The sequence below is a fragment of the Poecilia latipinna genome, unplaced genomic scaffold (assembly GCF_001443285.1).
Source record: "Poecilia latipinna isolate Pla-1442-1.1 unplaced genomic scaffold, P_latipinna-1.0 Scaffold530, whole genome shotgun sequence".
Lineage (NCBI taxonomy): Eukaryota > Metazoa > Chordata > Actinopteri > Cyprinodontiformes > Poeciliidae > Poecilia > Poecilia latipinna.
In genome coordinates, this window is record NW_015113146.1 from 36,394 (window position 1) to 49,424 (window position 13,031).

Below are 13,031 nucleotides of genomic sequence, written 5' to 3' on the forward strand. Positions count from 1 at the left end.
GAGATGATGGCAATCTTCCATCTGGCTCAATCTTTAGGAGGCTCTTCTTGCTTTTACCTCCAATCAGTATCCAAAGCATACTAGAACAGCTGCACACTATGTAGCTCCTGAGATGAGCATCCTGAAGAAGATTGTTTTATTAACAGGCAGTCGGGCCAAGTCAGACAGGACAATTCCTGAATGAGGACCAACGCAAGCAGTCAGGAGTTGGCAGGTAAAGAATCATCAGAGGAGATATCTTCCACTGGCTGTAGCAGAGCAGATGGTCTAACAACTCAAAATCCTAGAGCACATAACAACAAAGAAAAAGTTTGGAACAGATGACACACAAAAAGGGTTTTTTTTGTTGTTTTTTTTTTATCATTCTTATTCAGAAATACTGCCAGTACAGAAAATCTAAACCTAAAAATATCTAATTTTCACTCCACTGAGGATTTTTTTACATATTCGTAAAGACATTTTTCAATCTATACAAGATGTAATCATAATCGATGCACTAAAGAGGTCGTATACTGTATTTGACATTAAGATATCAGTAGTGAAAAAGAACTATCGAAGTCTTTCACTTACCACATTTTTCATTTTAAATTCAGGATTATGACCTATTTAATCTTTTCTGTCTAGACGTTTTGCAAATGCCAGCAAGTACACTTTCTCTTATTGGCTATACTGCAGACTTTATAGCTGTAAATCTCATTTTGCTGGTCCTATACAGAAAGAAAGGAACATCTGAGAAAATGGGGCTCACGGGGGATCTGTCGAGACCACTTAACTCTCATTCTGTGTCTTGGTAATTACACCTGAAATTGGGGGAGCCAAGAACACCCGCAGCCCCGCAGTATCCAATTTCTCTGCAGGTCCTTCATGTGCACGCACACACACACACATGCGCGTGCACAGTACACAGTAACTGAACAGATGAAATGAATTGACTATTACACACATACACAAGGACACACACACACAAACACACATAAAATCCAGTAGACCTATTTTTTCGCTACATCTCGTCTCCTTTCCCATTCGCCGTCCCTTTCACCGCTAGCTCTTGTTTCCTATTTCTTCTGGCCAGCTTTGTATCTATTAGGTGTGACATTTCATTCGACTTTTTAATCACCTTTCTCTTCTCTGTCCTTCTGGAGCCAAATGACTTCACAGATCACGATCATAAACACATACATTCCATGTCAAGATCTCCAGATGGAGCCTAAATACAGTTTGACGATGTTCCAGCTCATACGGTGGGGGAAAAAGTACTTAATACATTTCTCAGTAAGTTTATTTTTAATGAGCCTGTTGACATAAAGGTCTGCCAATAATTCTACATATTCAACAGAAGCAAAATAAATGTTCATAAATTAAGTTTTGTGGAATAAAATGGTTTGATAAACGTAAGAAATATTGACTATATTAAAAAAATATGCAACAAGACACAGACCCCAAAAAACAATGGAATCTGTCAATATTTATTAAGGAATCTCGTTCCCTATCAGTGGAAATTAATATATACGGGTTTACACTGACATGGTGCCCTGAAAAAAGTTCCTCATTATCATTATATGAAACGAGAAGCAAAGAATTCTCTCTAAAGATCTTCACAACCTTTTTATTACAAGTCGTCCTGGTGGCAGTGGAGATATTTATGAACTTTAAATGGTCCAGAGAGACCATTGGGGCCAACTTGAAGAAAATTATAATTTTACCATAAACCTGCCATGACTAGGTGTTCCTCGCAATCTACCTTACAGAGAAATTATTATTAGAGGTTATTAAAAGTCAAAGACCAGTTGTAGAGGACCTCAGATAGACCTGGAAGTAGGAGATACATTTTTTCTTTCAAGAAAAATAGACAATAACAATCAAATGCCATGAACTCTATACCAGAATGGCCCAGTCATTCAACTCAACTCCAAATAAAAATGATAGAATAAAGTTACTTCACTATTTGGAAGCAGATAGGAGAAAAGGTCAAACTTACATGTGTAAAGTAAGCCTTGAAATTATCATCTACAAATTGTTGTCATTGTTTGTAGCTTTATTACGCGTACCGTAATCTATGGACTTCTTTATTTTGAGTCTGTGACTGTGCAGATTACTTTGGTTGTCATCGACATCTGGTATGAATTTAATAGCCAACAGCAACAAAAACTATATGGGTTATGCATTTTTCTACAACCAGTTGAGAATAAGTTTGTCTTTCATTCGCTGAGCCTGGGTCACAAATATCTGTATCATGACAGGCGTTTTATCCCTTCAAATGCTGCCACGATGGAGAAAAACAAACATGGATGTATGTTTTCTTTTCTTTTTTTTCTTTTTAGGGAAACACTGCTGCTGATGTGACAGCAAGTCAAATATATGCATTCAAAGTCTCAATCTTACTGTGGCCCCAACCAGGGACACCCACAGGCGCTCATGCGAGCAACTGCCATGTTGTATCGGCTGAAATCACTCTTATCTCACTCTGGAGAATGTCTTTGGCTGTCCTTGGAGAGGAGCAGTCAGGGATGAAGGGAGACGATCCACGAACGGCGGCGAGCGGAGAGAGGAGTTGGAGAGGTTGGACTCCTGGCATTTGTATTTCTTACTGCTAGTCTGTGACGATCCTGGAAAAGAGAGAAAGGCAAGAAGAGCGAAACACGAGCACAGCAGGGGATGTTAGCAATGCCATGGCAAGATGAACGCTTGGATGACTTCACTGGCTGGCGCAGATGAACTGAGATGTATTTCTGATTTAAACTTGTGTAAAGTAAATATTTTTAGGCTGGAGTTCATAAGAATGATTGAATGAGATTAGATTCATGTATTAACTCATAAGTAAAACATGACCATAATAAAACTTAAGTGATCAACTTCAGATGCAAATACAAACACAAGAAAGAACCAAAACACAAACAGCTCTGAATCATCACAAAATCAATGTATACCATTAAGTTTTTCAGTAAGTAAAGTATGAAGTATTTTAAAATGAATTCAGAACACAGTGGTCTGACATCAGCAGAGGACATGGCTCCTAAAAAATGTGACTAACTGTGGAAACTTCACACTGAACTTAAAGCAGCATAGATTCTCTGTCTCTCCCTTCTCCCTCCAGATTTTGGGATCTTGATGTCCACATCTTTGTGAATCTCCACGTAATCTTTTTTAACATTATTGATTTCCATGTTGCTCACCTTTCTACCACACTTTTCCTTTCACTAAACTTTTCGTGTATTTGGATGCATCACTCTGAACAAGCAGCTTCTTTCAAAATCCATTTCTGGGATTTACTCTCCTGGATAGTGAAGGCTATAATATAACATTTCTGTAATAAAAATGCTTACAACCAAATCATAACTTGCAGAAATAAATCTCTGCAATACATCCTTTTGTGTAATTATGTCCTATAAAAACAACATTTTAAATTGAATTCTCGCGTATTGGAGTGCTTTCATTTAAGAAAAGGTGAACCGAAGTAAAATGGAAATCCTTTTGACATTCAGATAATTAGTTTTGTCTTTTGTGCCAATCACACACAGTTCAGGATGTTTATAAAGTGAATTTGAGCAGTGTGAATAAAATGGTGACAGAACACACATCACTGGATCTCTTCTCTGGTCAATAAACTCCTCGCAAAATTCAAGCCAGAGTTCGATTTATGTGTCATCGCACTTAGCTGATGATCTCAACCGGAATGACTCAAAAATCTATACGTCAGTAGGCAAAAGCTGTACTTGATTAGGTTCATCAAAATGGTGGCTTGACCCCTAAGCAAGCTGCTTTTTTAGTGACTTGAAACATAAGCAGGTGCTTGTTAGTAAGTGATGGACAAGATGCAACCCTAAAGATGAGCCACAGACGGTGTAAACGATCTCAGGGAAACGTTATTGATCCGACTGCTAAGTGGCTCAAAAAGGATCTCTAATGTCATTTTGTTATTAGAATACATAATGGCTTTTTCGGAGCTCGCGCGTTTTAACCATACTAGTGTGCATAGCTGGATGCAGACACACTGCGGAGACGCACCGTTTGCTTAAATTATTAACTGGGAGTAATGGGAGCTTAACTCTCAACTGGGATCAAGTGTGGAACTGTCACTGTGAGTGAAAGAAGGTATTGATTGGGAAATTAGCTATATCACCATCTAAAATCTAATATTAATCATTTCTATGACTGTTTAAATATTCTTGTAAAATTTTTCTTAAATGTGTTTTTTTCTCTTTTGTCTGCTTTGAACTTGCAATTTTGATAGATTAACAAAAGAACACAATCCATCATTTTTTTGTTGTAATTTTAACTACCAGGTGTAGTTGTCTCTTTTCTACTTTGTGTACTTGCAGTAACTTAGAGGTTGTGATTGGATTTTAATTGTATTAATTGTTCTATTCATGTCTGGATCGAGTGATTTGTAGGAATCAAGCCTCACTAGTCCTTAGTAATTTATTTAGTCATGCATTGTGTTTTCCTTATTGAATAACTTGTTGCCAAATTGTTTTGCACAGCCTTCCTGTGGGAGAGGAGAAGGAACACACAGCGTTACACTCACTGGTTCTGTTTTGTTGTTTGCTGTGATCTGGATAAAACAAAAGGCGGCACAGAGGTTATGGCACTGCAGCATCTGTTTACTTAGACATTTTAGTTGATTGGCTAATATTTTTGAAAATTTTTCACAATGTGCATAACATGCCTTCCTGCTTTGTAAAGTCTCTCAGTCGCAAGAGCTGAAAGGTGATCAGATTCAGTTTGAAGTTCAGCACAGTTCCTGGAAGTAGCTTTACTACACCATACTTTTTATTTTTACTTTAATATTATTATTATGAAGAACTGCCACTCTTACTTAAGTAAAATTTCTGGATTCTCTAGCCACTGAGAGTATGAAAACATATGTATATATTTCTCTTACTTGAGTACAAGTACTTTACCCACCTCTTGATATTTGTGAAGTTCATCAAAAGGTCACCCAGAAAAGCCATACAAATGTCAGATTCACAACATCCAAGTGGGAAAAATGTAATGCAAGAAAAATTTAAAGAGATAATATTTAGTAAACCTTCAATTATCTGTGCTGTGAGGGCATTAAAATACACAAATTACATATTTATTATTATTTTAGTGCGTCATGCATGTTCAAAATCCTTATTTGTTGCAGTTGAACCACTTTTTTATGTAAATTCATATAAATATACTCACTTTGTGTTCTGCACCTCTGTGTGCTTCACTGTAATGTCTTCCAAAAGCTCACCATTAAGCTGATACATAACTAAGAAACACACTTAAAACGTGTTGTCTTGCTAATTTAATAACTCTGTTGTTTCCTTTGCTGTGTCTCCTGACAGCACACCTAACTACCCGGAAATAGAGCACCATCTGTGTTGGATATCTTCACCTGCAGGAAAACCACATTAGCATTAAGTGGATGTAAATTTGATACATCTGCAAAAACCGTATCCATTTGCTTCTTGAACGAGGGTCTGTAGTTGTCAGTCAGCTATACTGTCTCCCACCGGGTGCCAGTGGAAATTGCCCTTTTGAATTTGCATACGCCGGTTTGCATGTGTGCATGTCGATGAAGTCGGCGGATCAGAAGCCCGGCGGCCTGTCTTGCAAATGCCCTGACCTCTGTGATGCTTTGTCAGAGGTCTGATCAGACCAGGGCAAAAAGGTGAGTTAATATGTCAAAAGTGGGGAATTAGCATGGAAAGATCCTCTCGCACATACAGATATTTTCACATATAAAATATTACACATTATCAGAGAGAGCAGAGAGGTTGAGCGTTGTCCAAGTCCCTGCCTCCTGGAACAATTTTATTTAATGAGTCCTCCATAGAAAATGACTCAGCCTGTAAAATAGTTTATGGTTGAGGCCCCTCAGTATAAGTCATAGTTTATCCTTTGAAATCATTTACTTTAATTAAATATATTGTTACTAGACAGCTCCCTGGAGGTAATATTTTATCCCTTGGTATTAATCATGTTCATTCAAACGGGACATGACTTGTATCTTTATGAAGGAATGATAAATTTAGTCTCTTCAGGGCTGAGGGGGGGATAATCTTTCGACTGCTTTCATGTTGCATGTTTTCTGCTGATTTGCTTAGAAAAACTTAAATAGCCTTTTTGAAGGTGAGGTACCTATAAAAACAACAAAGCCTCTAGAAGACAATAAAATTGTCAGAACTTTCCTGCAGCAGATTGCTGTGAACAAAAGGATATTTTTAGTAGACGAAGTTCAGTTTCTCTCAGTCTGCTTGGTAACCCGTTACATTGGTGTATAGGGATACAGGCTGTTCTCTCAGGGGAGGAACTGTCACAGTGGGCTTTCTGTCCTGAAGACAAGATAAAATATGAGCCAGACTTCACATAGACCTCAACTTCTGTATGGGCAAAATGACTATTTTTGCTCACAATACAGCTGGACAGAATTTAATATCAGTTTATTATAAAGCCTTCTATGCTGAGATAAATAGTCTCTCACATATGACTGCATGCAAATCACTCCACTCTGTTGGAAGAACATTTAGTTCCATCCCAAAGCCATTTTCCTTTGATTTGGAAGAAAAGGGGGGCGATTTCTATCCTTTTTAAAGGAGTTAGGAGAAGTCTATGGGCTATTCAAAACATGTTCATTACATTTTTTGCACAATCATTCTCAGGTGAGATTTAATTTGCTTTCTTCTGCGTATTTTGAGCTTGTTTCAGAATGATCTGTTTTAGGGCTCTGTTACTTTTATGCAAATTAGCTGTTGCTGACCGAACCAGAATCACATTATATACATGTGAAAATAGCTGGAAACAAATGCAAAATTCTACAGCCTTTGACCCAGAAGGAGAAGATGAGGTGGGGAGAGCTCTGTTTGCATTGTCTGGTAAGGGTTAGTGCACGCAGATTGTGATGTCATAATTGGGAGCTTTTCGAAACGGCTCTTTCATTCCCTGAAATAGTTCAATGGGATTCGTCCCATTGAAATGTTTTACTCACGTTGAATTTTAACCAGGCCAATCAGCAAAGAAGGAGGAGGAGGAGTTGTGAGTGATGATGCTTATTTAATACATTAATTTAAAATTGTAGTCTGCCTGTTGTTTGGCTCTGACAGCAAATGATTTGAAACTTTGAGATTTGTTCTGAGCACAATCTGACGTAAGTACCCTTTATATATTTAATAGTACCATGATTCAGAATGAAAATGTTTAATGGTTTAAAATGAGCTTATACAAGGAAAAATGTTATAAACGAACCTCATGAAGGTGGCTGCTTCCATATCAGTGCAACTGGATGTGATAGGTATTTTTCTCGAACCTACATAAAAAGAACACAGACAACGTATATGAATTTCATAGACAAAGCTTTTGCAAAAGGAGAACTTTCCATCAGCCGTTCACAGAAAGTTCTGAATCCTTCCACACGAGCTCCTTCTTTTATTGTCAAAGAAACACAGTCACAGGGGGCAGTCAGGAAAACAACAGAGGTCGTAAAACATTTAACCTAAACAAACCAGCAACTCAGTTCCAGGTGTGATATCTGATCTACGGTCTGAGCCCAGTTCAACTCTAGGTCAAACTAACACAGGAAGAATTTAAAATCTGGGAAACACAGAGTTAACTGTCTCACATAAAGATAAACAGACAGTCGTAACCTCCAGGTCAGTTTATACACACATAAGGAAGAGAACACTTTAAACTAAAAATCACAATAATACTGATTAACATTAGACTGAATATGAACTAAAGTAATAACAAAATGATAATACCAAAAAATATCTAACAGGATGCATTTTAATGGTTTGTCTCATAGTTCTATTCCACCACTTAAATATATATTTTACAGTTGCATTGATTTAAATTCACAGGGACAATAGCTGAGATCTAGCCGAGCCATTTCCAGCACCGAATCAAAATTATGTGAGAAATTCACAGATAGTTTCTGAATTTAACAACTTGAAAATAGATTTCCACACAAGCACTTCATAGCTTTGATGTCATCTCTAAGATGCAAAAACAGTCTTAGAACTGGTTTGATTATGTGAAGTGATATAATTGTGTTTTGAACCTGCATTGATCAGTACTGTGTGCAAAGTGTCATGATTTCAGCCTAACAGACTGAGAATTACAGCTACTCTGGGACAAAAGTGAGCAAGAGAGGAAGGACATACAACAACTGCCTGCAGCTCTTCAGCTTTCACAGCACATAAAGATACACCCAATAAACTCCTGCTACTTACTACCAGGTGGCTGTTTCTCAGAGAAAACATGCTGTGGTTTCTCTGTGGAAAATCTGTCTTCTATGCAATTCATCGTCAGGTTAACAAACACATGGACTTAATCAGCTGAGAGTTAACTGCTTGTACAAAGTGAATATTTTAATGGATATCTTAGAATCAACCCACCCCCCCCAAGACAGAAATAAACTTCAATCTTTGCAAGCTTTTCTCCAGTTTAACTCACAAACAGTGGAAAGAGATGTTTGGATTTACTGCATAGTCTCACATTACTGCCTCCTAAAAGCTGCAGGTGTGTGCTCCAAATGCAAAGTGAACTTTTGTTTTAGATTTTTTTTTTTATTACAACCACAAAATTAAATTGTAGCACATAATTGTGAAGTTTGATAGGCGTTGTCAATTTTCTGATGCACTTTGAAAATGGTCTAATCTGAGAGGAGCACATTTCTGCTGTTCTGTTTAACTATGTGACTTCTGAACCAGATGGCTACACTGGAACATATTTACAGATAACATAGTAAAGGGAATACCTATGAAAGCACAACACATTTTTCATATTTTCCCTTAATTTACATATTGTATCCTTTCCGTTCCACTTCATAGTCATATGCTACTTCAGTTGTCTTGAAGTGTCTGTAACATTTTTTGTTTGTTTTTTTTTGCTCTAGCACACCCTCTGCATTTTTTTTCTGGTATTCTTGAGTTTCGTTGATTCACAAGCCTACTCTTTTAGATGGTTTCAAACAAACCCTGGATTTTCTAACAAGGACTTTTAGATAATAAAACAACTTACTGAAAACACTTCAAGTATGTACTTCTCCAAAGACAATTATTTTTTTCTTTCTCTTTCTTGTATAAGCCAGGGTGTTTTACTTCCAGCTCATCTTATTGTCCAGGTGAAGACCAAAGTTTCTGTAGCCAGTTCTTAGGAAAACACCTGCAATTCTGTTTAATTTTAACCCTCACTGTGTCCTTGTTAGTGCTTTAGACTAGTGCATCTCCTGTTTATCACGACAACCAAAATGCATGCATCGGCAATGCCACCTCTGCAAAAGGAATCAAATAATCTTTCAAGAACTGTTTTATCATAAAAAAATGTTTAAAAGAAAAATATGAGAACGTTTTATGGAAATCTGTTTTTTGTTTGTGTATTCTCATTTGTCTCCCTTCTTTTCTGTGTTGCTGATCTCCTCCAAGGTCAGTACAACCTGTGCTGTTGTCTTACTAGGATATGAATGTGTTTCCATTGAGTGAGTGGAAAAAAAAATTCTACTGCGTTTTCACACAATCTTTACACAAATTAACATACAAATAAGACAAAGTTGAGTTGTGTAGTCATATACAGTCCGGCAGTCTGGATAGACAAGCTGATTGGACAGCGATGTCTCTTCAGTTCACTTCTACCAGCTCCACAGAAGACTTCACTCCCACTGAGAACAATTAAATCAAAGTTAGCAGACCAATCACTTACAGGATTGGGGTAAATATGTGATCTGACTCACAAAGCTTCCATATTACCTCAGCAATGAGGTCAGCTGACATTGTTTCCAAATTCATTCAGCAATCTGGGATCAAAACCATGTACAGTGATTAAAATGATTATATCAGAGTATTTGCACTTAAAATCTAGTATAATTATACATCTATATTTCAATTTGAATAAAATATTTAATATATAAAATTGCGATATGAGGATGTGACATATTGCAATTACAAAAGACGGGAAACATTATTTGAGAAGACATTATTTCACACTCTGCATGCAAACAATATATTTTGAATATATTGATATGTAGCTGCCATGAGAGCACTGTCTTAGGCTTACGTACTCTCGTTTTTAGCAGTTGCAAGGCCTGTGGTAAATCTATAAGAACAGATCTGATGAATAAATGCCACTACAACAAATTCCAACATCTTTAATGCCATCTTAAAATGCACAACCACATGCAACACCTAACAGATTAATTATTAACACATAGGAAACGTGAACATATTTTTCTTGCCAGTTGTGTCAAGCGTACTTAAGCAAAAAGATGTGTTCCAGACATAATCACATGGGCGTTACCTTTGCATATCTCTGAGCCGGCAAAAGTAAGTGTCATATTTTCTCACAAAGCAGGTAAATAAATTGTCAATTTAAACCGGAATGGAAAAGAGGAAAGGAGCAAATGATCTAATTTTAGACTTTATTCTGCCTTTTTTCTTGATGCAGAAAAAAGGCAGAATGTTTTTTTTCTTCCTTTTTCCAGCAGCAACATGTTAAACAGTTGGAGGTTTTTGTTGACAGTCTCAGCGCTCAAACTGTCATCTTTATCCACTCACTGAACCGAAGCATCATAGGAAATCTGCTACGTTTTGTTCGGATCAATGACTTGACACAGGTCAGTGCAGCTGCATAGCAGGGTTGGATGTCACCTCCTCCCGTCCAAAAATAATATGCTAATAAGACATTTGTTAGCTGATGCCAAGGATGAGCAGGAGAGAATTTTCTCAGAAGATTCTCTTTTTTTTTACGAGTGCTGCATATCATTTTGACAGTTCCTAGAAAGATGTTGAACTTCTCGTATTTTTACTTGCACTCCTCAATAAAAGATTCTACTTCTTTTATGATGTCCTTGTTTACACTTGAAAGTCTTCACAGACTCCCACCCAAAAGAAAGTGATGTGAATATCGCAGCCTAATTGAGCAAGACTGCTGAAATCTCTTCTCTGTTGTTCATTCCACAAGATAAAGAGTTTACCTCATGCCATGTGTGTAATGAGGCTGTGGTAATAGCTGCCGGTGGCAAGTCACCCACCACAGGACTGCCTGGACATCCTCCTGTCTCCCACACTACTTGTCCTACATCCATCATCTTCAGCGTGTAATCATCCTTCTGAAAACACAACCGCTATAAAGTCTCCAGGATTCACATCAGCAAACTCAGGAGGAAATTATTTATCATTCATAGCTCCATGCCTGTCAGATCCAAGCAGTCTCTCACCTGTATTTTTTTCAAGGGACGTCTCAGAAGTCTTTTGGCCTCACTCTCTCTCTCTCATTCTGTTTTTTCTGCCTCAAAACATAAAACGAGGATGAGAAGCCCATTGTCTCGTGATGATTTCCCTCGGGAGAAGCCCATTGAGTGCTACTCAGCTGTGTCTAATTTGTCTGGGAAGGTGTTGGAGAGGTACTCAACACTGCTGGGTGTTCATGTTTTGTGGCATGTGAAATGTGGCGCCGGATTCCCTTAGCAACACATTGTTTTTGGATATAAAGAGTGAGGAGTTTACATGTCCCAGTGCAAGACAAAGGCAGAGCAGTGGCGGTTATAATCACCTGGAGGATAAGTAAATGCTTTTGTACACCTCTAAAGAGAATATTATGACTCCATGCACCTGTAGGGATTTGGTTTGACTCCAAGAGAATTCAGTGAAGTAAAAAAGGTAAACAGCCACATTGAATTTGTTGAATCAATATGCAATTACAAGACAAACAAGTTATTGATACCCCCGAAGTTTCTGGGGAGCAAATGAACCATAACATTAAAACACAAGGCAGAGATCAATGGATAAAGTCACTTCTGTGTGTTTAAAAATCATGTCACATGGCCTTAACTTAAACCCAGTTATAAGTATCATTTTCTTCATCTTAAGTACTATCTTTATTTTGAGGAGGTATTAATTGGACTAAGTTTTGATTTATTGAGGATTTATAGACACTCTGGCTCATTTTTAATTAGAAAAATGTCTGCATGCAGTTTACTGCCCTCACCACACACCCTGAAAAACAGCAGCGCAGCACTCTGGGAATCACTTTGGGATTTAATTATCAAACAGGCCCATCAATGAACACTCTTAGTCTATAACTGCTTCCTGCCAGCTTCCATCCATGTACTGTGAGAGCAAGGCAGGATGCATTTGCTTGCCTTCGAGCTGTGCATTTTAAATAGGGCAACATCGGGTTTGGAAGATACGAGTCAAGACATGATTGAGGGCACGTCCATCACTGGATTTGGCTCTGACAAGTCATGGAAGCTTCAATCAGCCAGTTATTGGTTTTGATGCAGCTTTGCCAGTCACTGCTGCTGATGCATGTACAGTGCTTTCAGTACTGCTGAAATGTTTTTCACATTTTACAACCACAAATTTCAGGGATATTTTATAGAGATTTTATGTGATAGACTTACACCAAATAGTGCGTAAGTGTGAAGTGGACAGTAACGGATAAGTGGTTTTTAGAATGATTTACAAAGCAAAATTAATTAATCAGATTGTCAGCAAAAAGACAGATGAAATCTATAAAAGAGCTGCTGAAATCCACAGCTTAGGTTGGAGATTCTGTAGACAGGAGTTATATTTATTGTATGCTACACAAATCTGGCATTTATAGAAGAGTAGCAGTACAAAATCCATTTGAACAAAGCTTACTCATCAGTTAGAATGGTCTGGTCAAAGTCCAGACCTGAATCCAATTGAGAAAGTGTTGCAGGATTAGAGTGATGCCAAAAGCTCTGAACGCATGAATAGGGGCTCTGGCAGTGATGCAAGATCAAAGTTAGGCACGAATATTTGTGTGTTACAACCCAAAGGAATTGTCCCTTCACATCTGAACAGAAAATATGCCACGTACCGTCTACAACTATGTCTACCTGTCTGCAGCTAAGCTATTAAGTGAAATTCCTCTGTACACCCAGAGCCTCAGTGCATATCACCATCCATCACAGGACTTGCCCTAATAGGCTGCCATGAGACCAGTTTTTAAGATGGCCAAGTTCTCCTTCTCACACTCCAGACACAGTTTACCTGCTCTGCTGGAGACTTTCTTTGTCAGTCAGAGAAAACATTCAAAATTAA